The 13,293-nt window shown below is 48.2% G+C and overlaps 1 protein-coding gene across 1 annotated transcript in view; it reads left to right on the top strand.

Moving 5' to 3' along the window:
• The first annotated feature begins 195 nt into the window (after positions 1-195).
• cpne2 (copine II) overlaps positions 196-13,293 on the top strand; it is a 35,851-nt gene continuing 22,753 nt past the window's right edge. The window contains exon 1 of the mRNA XM_046352161.1: positions 196-515. The gene's annotated coding sequence lies outside the window, so the exon portion shown is untranslated. The remainder of the gene's footprint in view (positions 516-13,293) is intronic.

Here is a 13,293-nt window from a genome sequence, read left to right on the forward strand (position 1 = left end):
AAAGAAAATCTGTTACTGCTTGTGCTTGACATATTTTAAAGATAAATATATGTTGGGGCTTTTAGGGTTAACTTTAATGGAAACAGTCATGTACCCTAATATACTGTACTTATGTGTCCAACGCATTGGGCTATAACATTCGGCCCTGATGAATGATTACACAATAATAGTCTATGTTAAGAAAAATATGTAGCTATTCCTGAACCAGAGCATTTATGTTCTCATTTCGCTGAAGGTAATTATCAACTGAAAATAGGGGAGAGCGTGTGATTGAGTCGGGTGGAGTTGCAATGCGCGACCACTTCAATTGCTCCACTACGCCACTCGGCGAGAGACTGTCACAGACCAGAATGACCTCCCCTCGCGGCCAACCACGACAATTTGTATTCCATTGATTATATGTTTTGGACATCATGAAAATAACGTCAATTTGTGCATAGAAAGAAAAGTGTTAAAGTTATCAAGAGGAAGCGTTCTTCAGAGAAGAGTATTAGTAAAAAATCACATTTACCAAGGTAAGTGAATATTGGGACACTTGTGTATTTTTTATCCTATGCGATTTAACGATATTCATATATTATGTCTCGAAACATGTCAATTAAGTAAATGTCTCTTTTAATAAAAAAATGCAATGTGTTCCAATGTGTGCTGACTGAAATATTGTCCGTGTATTTGGGATTTTGATTGATTGTAATTTTAATGTTCAATGTACTGCTTCCTGAAATTGCAAACTGATGCAAATGTTTATGGTGGCACACAGGATATGTCAAATGTTAATGTGAAAAGAAAGCACAAAGCTCAAGCTGTCAACCACAAGAGGAAACCGAGTCAGTTGTCACTAGTTCTAAAGTAGAAATGTCGGTCTCCTCTGAGACTCGTGTCTTTACTTCTCTGGTTCACTCTTATCTGTCTATTAAAAAGGGACATGTACTCTCTCTTTCTGTATCTATCTTTGCTCCATCTTCCTCTGGATTTAACCTGTGCTCATCCCTTTTGTTGGTAGTTCAAATCTATTCTGAAATGGTTTGAACTTCCATTTTACGCAACCATCAAAATTCTTACCCACCCCCATAAGTATTCTCAAGTGACATTTGCTCTCACAGTAGATGAGATGATGCAGTCAGTCTCGTCCTTCAGCACTGAGATTAGTGAAAATGGGAATGCAATTTTCAGCTTGAGTTGACAATTGTCTTGATTGATAGTCATCTCGATAGATCTATATGTGTTGATTTAGACTAAACCATTTGACCAAAATTTTATTTTACTAGGCAAGTCAGTTAAGAACAAATTCTTATTTTCAATGACGGCCTAGGAACAGTGGGTTCAGGGGCAGAACGACAGATTTGTACCTTGTCAGCTCGGGGATTTGAACTTGCAATCTTTTGGTTACTAGTCCAACGCTCTAACCACTAGGCTACCCAAGATAAAGTCCATAGTTACTGGCCCAATACCCATTTTAATAATTTTACCATCTGAATAAATGGTCTGAGAAAAGTACAGAAGTATTAGAACAGCACAAGGGGCATCTGAGGGGCCCTTTATGTTTGCAGAAAACCAGACCTGTATTTATCTGTGAGGTCACTTCCTTCCACCACACTGAACACAGAGATGAGAACAACATGATACTGAGGATGGTTACTTGGGTCTGTAACTCTTTTAGGTAGCCTACTGTGCTCAAATCAGTTTTCAGTGTGTGATTATATAATGGAATATTCAGCGACGCACATGGAAAAATGTAAACTAATAGGTTAAAGTATCAAAGATTTTATTTGAACTTCAATATGCCTACAGTGTGTGGCATTATTTATTTTAGAATTCAAGTCACTGAGACAGTTAGACTCTAGTCTAACTAGACTCTAGTCACTAATTCAGATCCTGTAGTCTTTCCCCATTTCCTGCTACCCCACAAATATGCGTATCGTACTTTGCGCAGAGCTTTGCCTTAGGTGTGAAGAATGTGTTAACTCCAGTGACTGTAATGTTGGATGGACTGAGCCTGAGGGGCTGTTTGGGGATATGGAGTGGGTTATCATCCTCATTATTTTTGGTATGTGAGCAAGACTATGCTGATATCTTCTGTATAATATTTTTGCTGATACCAAAACAACATTTAACTGTTTACATTATACAAGCAATTGAGAATATGATACTTTACTTTTGTACACTTGCTTGCGAATCCATCCATCCATGAAGATGCTTATGATTTGGTTGGAAGTGTGTGATGTGTTTAAGATGCTGTACACTTCAGTATGCTCCCATTGTACACTTTTGCTTTGGTTGAACCTTTCGATGGAACGAACGTCATAAAGAGCCCCATATATGACCTTTAGATGGAACGAGCGTCATAAAGAGCCCCATATATGACCTTTAGATGGAACGAGTGTCATAAAGAGACCCATATACGACCTTTAGATGGAACGAGTGTCATAAAGAGCCCCATATATGACCCTTAGACAGAACGAGCGTCATAAAGAGCCCCATATACGACCTTTAGACAGAACGAGCGTCATAAAGAGCCCCATATATGACCTTTAGACAGAACGAGCGTCATAGAGAGCCCCATATACGACCTTTAGATGGAACGAGCGTCATAAAGAGCCCCATATATGACCTTTAGATGGAACGAGCGTCATAAAGAGCCCCATATACGACCTTTAGACAGAACGAGCGTCATTAAGAGCCCCATATACGACCTTTAGATGGAACGAGTGTCATAAAGAGCCCCATATGCGACCTTTAGATGGAACGAGCGTCATAAAGAGCCTCATATATGACCTTTAGACAGAACGAGCATCATAGAGAGCCCCATATATGACCTTTAGACAGAACGAGCGTCATTAAGAGCCCCATATATGACCCTTAGATGGAACGAGTGTCATAGAGAGCCCCATATACGTCCTTTAGATGGAACGAGTGTCATAAAGAGCCCCATATATGACCCTTAGACAGAACGAGCGTCATTAAGAGCCCCATATATGACCTTTAGATGGAACGAGCGTCATTAAGAGCCCCATATATGACCTTTAGATGGAACGAGCGTCATAAAGAGCCCCATATACGACCTTTAGACAGAACGAGCGTCATAGAGAGCCCCATATATGACCTTTAGACAGAACGAGCGTCATTAAGAGCCCCATATAAGACCTTTAGACAGAACGAGCGTCATAAAGAGCCCCATATATGACCTTTAGATGGAACGAGTGTCATAAAGAGCCCCATATATGACCTTTAGATGGAATGAGTGTCATAAAGAGCCCCATATATGACCTTTAGATGGAACGAGTGTCATAAAGTGCCCCATATATGACCTTTAGATGGAACGAGTGTCATAAAGAGCCCCATATATGACCTTTAGACGGAACGAGTGTCATAGAGAGCCCCATATACGACCTTTAGATGGAACGAGCGTCATAGAGAGCCCCATATATGACCTTTAGATGGAACAAGTGTCATAGAGAACCCCATATATGACCTTTAGGTGGAACGAGCATCATAGAAAGCCCCATATATGACCTTTAGATGGAACGAGTGTTATGCAGGTGAATGAGGACCCAAAAGCGACTTAACAGAAACAGAGTTTATTCCAGTTTTAACAAAAAACGATTAATCCTGAATTCTTGTAATGTCCAAACAGGAATAACTGAAATCCTCTAGTCAGTAGAGGGGAACAACAGGAGATGTGACCACAGACTAGAGGTCGCTTCGGGTTGGTGCAGGCCGTAGCTGATAGAGACACCTGCTCACACGCAGCATCTGAAGAAGGCAAAAACACGACAGGATGGAACAAGGACACAGTACAGCAAACAAGGATCCGACAAGGACAGAAGCGGAAACAGAGGGAGAAATAGGGACTCTAATCAGAGGGCAAAATAGGGGACAGGTGTGAAAGAGTAAACGAGGTAGTTAGGAGAATGAGGAACAGCTGGGAGCAGGAACGGAACGATAGAGAAAGAGAGAGAGAGGGAGAGAGATAGAGAGAGGGAAAGAACCTAATAAGACCAGCAGGGGGAAACGAATAGAAGAGAAAGCACAGGGACAAGACATGACAATCTATGACAAAACATGACAGTACCCCCCCACTCACCGAGCGCCTCCTGGCGCACTCGAGGAGGAACCCTGGCGGCAACGGAGGAAATCATCGATCAACGAACGGTCCAGCACGTCCCGAGATGGAACCCAACTCCTCTCCTCAGGACCGTACCCCTCCCAATCCACTAAGTACTGGTGACCACGTCCCCGAGAACGCATGTCCATGATCTTCCGTACCCTGTAAATAGGTGCGCCCTCGACAAGGACGGGGGGGGAAGACGAACGGGGGCGCGAAGAAAAGGCTTGACACAGGAGACATGGAAGACTGGGTGGACGCGACGAAGATGTCGCGGAAGAAGAAGTCGCACTGCGACAGGATTAACGACCTGAGAAATACGGAACGGACCAATGAACCACGGAGTCAACTTGCGAGAAGCTGTCATAAGGGGAAGGTTACGAGTGGAAAGCCACACTCTCTGACCGCGACAATACCTAGGACTCTTAATCCTACGTTTATTGGCGGCTCTCACAGTCTGCGCCCTATAACGGCAAAGTGCAGACCTGACCCTCCTCCAGGTGCGCTCACAACGTTGGACAAAAGCCTGAGCGGAGGGAACGCTGGACTCGGCGAGCTGGGACGAGAACAGAGGAGGCTGGTACCCAAGACTACTCTGAAAAGGAGATAGCCCGGTAGCAGACGAAGGAAGCGAGTTGTGAGCGTATTCTGCCCAGGGGAGCTGTTCTGCCCAAGACGCAGGGTTTCGAAAAGAAAGGCTGCGTAATATGCGACCAATCGTCTGATTGGCCCGTTCTGCTTGACCGTTAGACTGGGGATGAAAACCGGAAGAGAGACTGACGGAAGCACCAATCAAACGACAGAACTCCCTCCAAAACTGAGACGTGAATTGCGGACCTCTGTCCGAAACGGCGTCTAACGGGAGGCCATGAATTCTGAACACATTCTCAATGATGATTTGTGCCGTCTCCTTAGCGGAAGGAAGCTTAGCGAGAGGAATAAAATGAGCCGCCTTAGAGAACCTATCGACAACCGTTAGAATCACAGTCTTCCCCGCTGACGAAGGCAGACCGGTAATAAAGTCTAAGGCGATGTGAGACCATGGTCGAGAAGGAATGGGAAGCGGTCTGAGACGACCGGCAGGAGGAGAGTTACCTGACTTAGTCTGCGCGCAGTCCGAACAAGCAGCCACGAAACGGCGCGTGTCACGCTCCTGAGTAGGCCACCAAAACCGCTGGCGAATAGAAGCAAGCGTACCCCGAACGCCGGGGTGGCCAGCTAACTTGGCAGAGTGAGCCCACTGAAGAACAGCCAGACGAGTAGAGACAGGAACGAAAAGAAGGTTACTAGGACAAGCGCGCGGCGACGGAGTGTGAGTGAGTGCTTGCTTTACCTGTCTCTCAATTCCCCAGACAGTCAACCCGACAACACGCCCTTCAGGGAGAATCCCCTCGGGGTCGGTAGAAGCTACAGAAGAACTGAAGAGATGGGATAAAGCATCAGGCTTGGTGTTCTTAGTACCCGGGCGATAACATTTACATTTACATTTAAGTCATTTAGCAGACGCTCTTATCCAGAGCGACTTACAAATTGGTGCATTCACCTTATGACATCCAGTGGGACAGTCACTTAACAATAGTGCATCTAAAACTTAGGGGGGGGGTGGGGTGAGAGGGATTACTTAACCTATCCTAGGTATTCCTTAAAGAGGTGGGGTTTCAGGTGTCTCCGGAAGGTGGTGATTGACTCCGCTGTCCTGGCGTCGTGAGGGAGTTTGTTCCACCATTGGGGGGGCCAGGGCAGCGAACAGTTTTGACTGGGCTGAGCGGGAGCTGTACTTCCTCAGTGGTAGGGAGGCGAGCAGGCCAGAGGTGGATGAACGCAGTGCCCTTGTTTGGGTGTAGGGCCTGATCAGAGCCTGGAGGTACTGAGGTGCCGTTCCCCTCACAGCTCCGTAGGCAAGCACCATGGTCTTGTAGCGGATGCGAGCTTCAACTGGAAGCCAGTGGAGAGAACGGAGGAGCGGGGTGACGTGAGAGAACTTGGGAAGGTTGAACACCAGACGGGCTGCGGCGTTCTGGATGAGTTGAAGGGGTTTAATGGCACAGGCAGGGAGCCCAGCCAACAGCGAGTTGCAGTAATCCAGACGGGAGATGACAAGTGCCTGGATTAGGACCTGCGCCGCTTCCTGTGTGAGGCAGGGTCGTACTCTGCGGATGTTGTAGAGCATGAACCTACAGGAATGGGCCACCGCCTTGATGTTAGTTGAGAACGACAGGGTGTTGTCCAGGATCACGCCAAGGTTCTTGGCGCTCTGGGAGGAGGACACAATGGAGTTGTCGACCGTGATGGCGAGATCATGGAACGGGCAGTCCTTCCCCGGGAGGAAGAGCAGCTCCGTCTTGCCGAGGTTCAGCTTGAGGTGGTGATCCGTCATCCACACTGATATGTCTGCCAGACATGCAGAGATGCGATTCGCCACCTGGTCATCAGAAGGGGGAAAGGAGAAGATTAATTGTGTGTCATCTGCATAGCAATGATAAGAGAGACCATGTGAGGTTATGACAGAGCCAAGTGACTTGGTGTATAGCGAGAATAGGAGAGGGCCAAGAACAGAGCCCTGGGGGACACCAGTGGTGAGAGCGCGTGGTGAGGAGACAGATTCTCGCCACGCCACCTGGTAGGAGCGACCTGTCAGGTAGGACGCAATCCAAGCGTGGGCCGCGCCGGAGATGCCCAACTCGGAGAGGGTGGAGAGGAGGATCTGATGGTTCACAGAGGAGAGAGAGTTAGCTTTAGCAGTGCGGAGCGCCTCCGTGATACAGAGGAGAGCAGTCTCAGTTGAATGACTAGTCTTGAAACCTGACTGATTTGGATCAAGAAGGTCATTCAGAGAGAGATAGCGGGAGAGCTGGCCAAGGACGGCACGTTCAAGAGTTTTGGAGAGAAAAGAAAGAAGGGATACTGGTCTGTAATTGTTGACATCGGAGGGATCGAGTGTAGGTTTTTTCAGAAGGGGTGCAACTCTCGCTCTCTTGAAGACGGAAGGGACGTAGCCAACGGTCAGGGATGAGTTGATGAGCGAGGTGAGGTAAGGGAGAAGGTCTCCGGAAATGGTCTGGAGAAGAGAGGAGGGGATAGGGTCAAGCGGGCAGGTTGTTGGGCGGCCGGCCGTCACAAGACGCGAGATTTCATCTGGAGAGAGAGGGAGAAAGAGGTCAGAGCACAGGGTAGGGCAGTGTGAGCAGAACCAGCGGTGTCGTTTGACTTAGCAAACGAGGATCGGATGTCGTCGACCTTCTTTTCAAAATGGTTGACGAAGTCATCTGCAGAGAGGGAGGAGGGGGAGGGGGCGGAGGATTCAGGAGGGAGGAGAAGGTGGCAAAGAGCTTCCTAGGGTTAGAGGCAGATGCTTGGAATTTAGCGTGGTAGAAAGTGGCTTTAGCAGCAGAGACAGAGGAGGAAAATGTAGAGAGGAGGGAGTGAAAGGATGCCAGGTCCGCAGGGAGGCGAGTTTTCCTCCATTTCCGCTCGGCTGCCCGGAGCCCTGTTCTGTGAGCTCGCAATGAGTCATCGAGCCACGGAGCGGGAGGGGAGGACCGAGCCGGCCTGGAGGATAGGGGACATAGAGAGTCAAGGGATGCAGAGAGGGAGGAGAGGAGGGTTGAGGAGGCAGAATCAGGAGATAGGTGGGAGAAGGTTTGAGCGGAGGGAAGAGATGATAGGATGGAAGAGGAGAGAGTAGCGGGGGAGAGAGAGCGAAGGTTGGGACGGCGCGATACCATCCGAGTAGGGGCAGTGTGGGAGGTGTTGGATGAGAGCGAGAGGGAAAAGGATACAAGGCAGTGATCGGAGACTTGGAGGGGAGTTGCAATGAGGTTAGTGGAAGAACAGCATCTAGTAAAGATGAGGTCGAGCGTATTGCCTGCCTTGTGAGTAGGGGGGAAGGTGAGAGGGTGAGGTCAAAAGAGGAGAGGAGTGGAAAGAAGGAGGCAGAGAGGAAAGAGTCAAAGGTAGACGTGGGGAGGTTAAAGTCGCCCAGAACTGTGAGAGGTGAGCCGTCCTCAGGAAAGGAGCTTATCAAGGCATCAAGCTCATTGATGAACTCTCCGAGGGAACCTGGAGGGCGATAAATGATAAGGATGTTAAGCTTGAAAGGGCTAGTAACTGTGACAGCATGGAATTCAAAGGAGGCGATAGACAGATGGGTAAGGGGAGAAAGAGAGAATGACCACTTGGGAGAGATGAGGATCCCGGTGCCACCACCCCGCTGACCAGACGCTCTCGGGGTGTGCGAGAACACGTGGGCGGACGAAGAGAGAGCAGTAGGAGTAGCAGTGTTGTCTGTGGTGATCCATGTTTCCGTCAGTGCCAAGAAGTCGAGGGACTGGAGGGAGGCATAGGCTGAGATGAACTCTGCCTTGTTGACCGCAGATTGGCAGTTCCAGAGGCTACCGGAGACCTGGAACTCCACGTGGGTCGTGCGCGCTGGGACCACCAGAGTAGGGTGGCCGCGGCCACGCGGTGTGGAGCGTTTGTATGGTCTGTGCAGAGAGGAGAGAACAGGGATAAACAGACACATAGTTGACAGGCTACAGAAGAGGCTACGCTAATGCAAAGGAGATTGGAATGACAAGTGGACTACACGTCTCGAATGTTCAGAAAGTTAAGCTACGTAGCAAGAATCTTATTGACTAAAATGATTAAAATGATACAGTACTGCTGAAGTAGGCCAGCTGGCAGTGGGTGCGTTGTTGACACTACACTAATCAAGTCGTTCCGTTGAGTGTAATAGTTTCTGCAGTGTTGCTATTCGGGGCTAGCAGGCTAGCTAGCAGTGTTGTTTACGTTACGTTGCGTTAAAAGAACGACAATAGATGGCTAGCGAACCTAGAAAATCGCTCTAGACTACACAATTATCTTTGATACAAAGACGGCTATGTAGCTAGCTAAGTAGCTAGCTACGATCAAACAAATCAAACCGTTGTACTGTAATGAAATGAAGTGAAAATGTGATACAACCTGTGAATGCGACCGGGTAGTTGAGTTCTATACAGAAGACGTTGGCTAGCGTTGGCTAGCTGTTGGCTAGCTAGCAGAGTTGGCTAGCTAGCAGAGTCACCTACGTTAAGGACGACAAATAAGAAATCACGAACTCGAAACGAGCGAAAAACAACGCCCAACGAGCTTGACGCGCATTGAGTCGTTTGGCAGAATGGATGTACTCAAGGTTCTTATGGTCAGTCCAAACGACAAAAGGAACGGTCGCCCCCTCCAACCACTGTCGCCATTCGCCTAGGGCTAAGCGGATGGCGAGCAGTTCGCAGTTCGCGGTTACCCACATCATAGTTGCGTTCCGACGGCGACAGGCGATGAGAAAAATACGCGCAAGGATGGACCTTTCGTCAGAATGGGAGCGCTGGGACAGAATGGCTCCCACGCCCACCTCTGAAGCGTCAACCTCGACAATGAATTGTTTAGTGACGTCAGGAGTAACAAGGATAGGAGCGGATGTAAAACGCTTCTTGAGGAGATCAAAAGCTCCCTGGGCGGAACCGGACCACTTAAAGCACGTCTTGACAGAAGTAAGGGCTGTGAGAGGGGCTGCCACTTGACCGAAATTACGAATGAAACGCCGATAGAAATTCGCGAAACCGAGAAAGCGCTGCAACTCGACACGTGACTTAGGGACGGGCCAATCGCTGACAGCATGGACCTTAGCGGGATCCATCTGAATGCCTTCAGCGGAAATAACAGAACCGAGAAATGAGACGGAGGAGACATGAAAGGCGCACTTCTCAGCCTTCACATAGAGACAATTCTCTAAAAGGCGCTGGAGTACACGTCGAACGTGCTGAACATGAATCTGGAGTGACGGTGAAAAAATCAGGATTTCGTCAAGGTAAACGAAAACAAAGATGTTCAGCATGTCTCTCAGTACATCATTCACTAATGCCTGAAAGACAGCTGGAGCATTAGCGAGACCGAACGGCAGAACCCGGTATTCAAAATGCCCTAACGGAGTGTTAAATGCCGTTTTCCACTCGTCCCCCTCCCTGATGCGCACGAGATGGTAAGCGTTACGAAGGTCCAACTTAGTAAAGAACCTGGCTCCCTGCAGAATCTCGAAGGCTGACGACATAAGGGGAAGCGGATAACGATTCTTAACCGTTATGTCATTCAGCCCTCGATAATCCACGCAGGGGCGCAGGGTACCGTCCTTCTTCTTAACAAAAAAAACCCCCGCTCCGGCGGGAGAGGAAGAAGGCACAACGGTACCGGCGTCGAGAGAAACAGACAGATCATCTTCGAGAGCCTTATGTTCGGGAGCCGACAGAGAGTATAGTCTACCCCGGGGGGGAGTGGTCCCCGGAAGGAGATCAATACAACAATCATACGACCGGTGAGGAGGAAGGGAGGTGGCTCTGGACCGACTGAAGACCGTGCGCAGATCATGATATTCCTCCGGCACTCCTGTCAAATCACCAGGTTCCTCCTGAGAAGAGGGGACAGAAGAAACAGGAGGGATAGCAGACATTAAACACTTCACATGACAAGAAACGTTCCAGGATAGGATAGAATTACTAGACCAATTAATAGAAGGATTATGACATACTAGCCAGGGATGACCCAAAACAACAGGTGTAAAAGGTGAACGAAAAATCAAAAAGGAAATGGTCTCACTGTGGTTACCAGATACTGTGAGGGTTAAAGGTAGTGTCTCACATATGATACTGGGGAGGAGACTACCATCCAAGGCGAACATGGGCGTGGGCTCCCCTAACTGTCTGAGAGGAATGTCATGTTTCCGAGCCCATGCTTCGTCCATAAAACAACCCTCAGCCCCAGAGTCTATCAAGGCACTGCAGGAAGCTGCCGAACCGGTCCAGCGTAGATGGACCGACAAGGTAGTACAGGACCTTGATGGAGAGACCTGAGTAGTAGCGCTCACCAGTAGCCCTCCGCTTACTGATGAGCTCCGGCTTTTACTGGACATGAAATGACAAAATGTCCAGCAGAACCGCAATAGAAGCAGAGGCGGTTGGTGATTCTCCGTTCCCTCTCCTTAGTCGAGATGCGAATACCTCCCAGCTGCATGGGCTCAATACCTGAGCCAGTGCGAGGAGATGGTTGAGATGCGGAGAGGGGGAACACCGTTAACGCGAGCTCTCTTCCACGAGCTCGGTGACGAAGATCTACCCGTCGTTCTATGCGGATGGCGAGTGCAATCAAAGAATCCACGCTGGAAGGAACCTCCCGGGAGAGAATCTCATCCTTAACCTCAGCGTGGAGTGCCTCCAGAAAACGAGCGAGCAACGCCGGCTCGTTCCAGTCACTGGAGGCAGCAAGAGTGCGAAACTCTATTGAGTAATCCGTTATGGATCGATCACCTTGACATAGGGAATCCAGGGCCCTGGAAGCCTCCTTCCCAAAAACTGTACGATCAAAAACCCGTATCATCTCCTCTTTAAAGTTCTGATACTCGTTAGTACACTCAGCCCTTGCCTCCCAGATAGCTGTGCCCCACTCCCGAGCCCGTCCAGTAAGGAGTGATATGACGTAGGCGATCCGAGCTCTCTCTCTTGAGTATGTGTTGGGCTGGAGAGAGAACACAATATCACACTGGGTGAGAAAGGAGCGGCACTCAGTGGGCTGCCCAGAGTAACACGGTGGGTTATTAACTCTTGGTTCCGGAGACTCGGAAGACCAGGAAGTAGCTGGTGGCTCGAGACGGAGATTCTGAAACTGTCTTGAGAGGTCGGAGACCTGAGCGGCCAGGGTCTCAACGGCATGACGAGCAGCAGACAATTCCTGCTCGTGTCTGCCGAGCATCGCTCCCTGGATCTCGACGGCTGAGTTGCGAGGATCCGTAGTCGCTGGGTCCATTCTTGGTCGGATCCTTCTGTTATGCAGGTGAATGAGGACCCAAAAGCGACTTAACAGAAACAGAGTTTATTCCAGTTTTAACAAAAAACGATTAATCCTGAATTCTTTCACTGGTAATGTCCAAACAGGAATAACTGAAATCCTCTAGTCAGTAGAGGGGAACAACAGGAGATGCGACCACAGACTGCAGGTCGCTTCGGGTTGGCGCAGGCCGTAGCTGATAGAGACACCTGCTCACACGCAGCATCTGAAGAAGGCAAAAACACGACAGGACGGAACAAGGACACAGTACAGCAAACAAGGATCCGACAAGGACAGAAGCGGAAACAGAGGGAGAAATAGGGACTCTAATCAGAGGGCAAAATAGGGGACAGGTGTGAAAGAGTAAACAAGGTAGTTAGGAGAATGAGGAACAGCTGGGAGCAGGAACGGAACAATAGAGAGAGAGAGAGAGAGAGGGAGAGAGATAGAGAGAGGGAAAGAACCTAATAAGACCAGCAGGGGGAAACGAATAGAAGAGAAAGCACAGGGACAAGACATGACAATCTATGACAACGAGTGTCATAGAGAGCCCCATATATGACCTTTAGATGGAACGAGTGTCATAGAGAGCCCCATATACAGCGCCTACATATTAACCATATCAGAAAATGACAATGTAGAAAAAATAGCATTTTGGTTTTATTTTTTTATTTTCAGTGTTCATTATAATCTTACAATGCATTACTTCAGTTCATTACTTATAGTATAACATACAGTGCATTTGGAAAGTATGCAGACCCCTTCACTTTTCCCCCATTTATTATGTTACAGCCTTATTCTACAATGGAAAAAAAAAATCTTGTCAAACTTCACGCAATAACCCATAATGACAAAGTGAAAACAGTTTTTTTGATATTTGTGCAAATTTATTAAAAATAAAAACAGAATACCTTATTTACATAAGTTTTCAGATCATTGCTATGAAATTCAAAATTGAGCTCCGGTGCATCCTGTTTCCATTGATCATCCTTGAGATGTTTCATCAACTTAATTGATTGGGCATGATTTGGAAAGGCACACACCTGTCTATATAAGGTCCCACAGTTGACAGTGCCCGTCAGAGCAAAAACTAAGCCATGAGGTCAAAGGAAATGTCTGTAGAGCTCTGAGACAGGATTATTTCGAGGCACAGATCTGGGGAATGTTACCAAAAAATGTCTGCAGCATTGAAGGTCCCCAACAACACAGTGGCCTCCGTCATTTTTAAATGGAAGAAGTTTGGAAACACCAAGACTCTTCCTAGAGCTGACCGCCCGGCAACACTGAGAAATCGGGGGAGAAGGGTCTTGGTGAGGGAGGTGACCAAGAACCCGATGGTC

The sequence above is a fragment of the Oncorhynchus gorbuscha genome, linkage group LG01 (genome assembly GCF_021184085.1).
Source record: "Oncorhynchus gorbuscha isolate QuinsamMale2020 ecotype Even-year linkage group LG01, OgorEven_v1.0, whole genome shotgun sequence".
Taxonomy (NCBI): Eukaryota; Metazoa; Chordata; class Actinopteri; order Salmoniformes; family Salmonidae; genus Oncorhynchus; species Oncorhynchus gorbuscha.